Genomic DNA, 1,224 nt, shown 5'->3' on the forward strand with positions numbered 1-1,224 from the left:
ACCGATATGGACCGTGACGCATTAAAGCGTGCCTGCGCACGATTCAGACCGAGAATGGAGGCGATCATTCAAGCAAGCGGGGGATATATTGAGTGAATATATTATTTATGGCCTTACAAACAATGGAGTTAAACAAATTTTGTAAATCTTTTCATTGTAGCAATAAAACATATTTAGAAAAACATATATAATTTGTCCGGATTTTGGCGCCGCACCCTGTATGTATATTGCACGTTAATATTTTCAAAATCAAATATTGGTAAAGGTATTTTATTAATGTAATCTACACAATTCCATTATTAATAGTGTTTTTTTTTAAACAAATTTACTTTCAATTTGCGATCGATTAGTAATTTATTAGTTATATACTGTATTATACAATAGTGTTTGTTTGATCTATTTGAATATATTTTTTTATTCATAATAAAAGTTATAAATATTTTGCTTGGTTAAACGTGCTTCTTTATTTTTTAAAGTGTGGCAGACGTCGTGCATTAATTCTTTAGGCAACATTTTTCATAAGAACTATCACATCATGTGTTGACAGAAGATGTCCTATAATGCATAAAAATATTATTAAACAATAGCAAAAAATATTATGCTTATTTGAGTAAAAATGTTTACTTACAAAAAATTTATATATTTTATATTGTATACAATTATGATATTCCTCAAAAAAATGATGCATACAAAAATATTTCTTGCACCAGGAACAACATGTTATAGCAGGTGCTCCACATATAGAAGAGTGTGGTATTTCTTGTATATCTTTTCCGGAAAAACAAAAATTTACTGGGTTTTCGAACTGTGATGGTCGTTCTTTGATGTAGCCACTTTTAAACCAAGCATATTTGAAAAGATTATGGAATCGTGGAGAAGATAGTTGTATATGCGTTAAGGGTTGTAACTTGATAATATTATTTATCAAATGTAAATTGATATCATAATTTAACAATATAACGCGATCACTAAATGTCCGCACAAAATGTTTTCATAAATCCGTAAACATCAAGAGGTTGAATCATTCCTGTAGTTTTTTTGGTATTCTTAAAATTCGTACATCTTTATGTACATCTGTAGATGGCATAAACGAGTGGGAGTCTTTTGCCCACGTTGCGATTGCCCACAGTCACTATTGCCCACGTTGCAATTGCCCACGTTGCGATTGCCCACAGTCACTATTGCCCACGTTGCAATTGCCCACGTTGCGATTGCCCACGTTGC

Source organism: Pseudomyrmex gracilis, unplaced genomic scaffold (assembly GCF_002006095.1).
Source record: "Pseudomyrmex gracilis isolate BER0280 unplaced genomic scaffold, ASM200609v1 scaffold_475, whole genome shotgun sequence".
Taxonomy (NCBI): Eukaryota; Metazoa; Arthropoda; class Insecta; order Hymenoptera; family Formicidae; genus Pseudomyrmex; species Pseudomyrmex gracilis.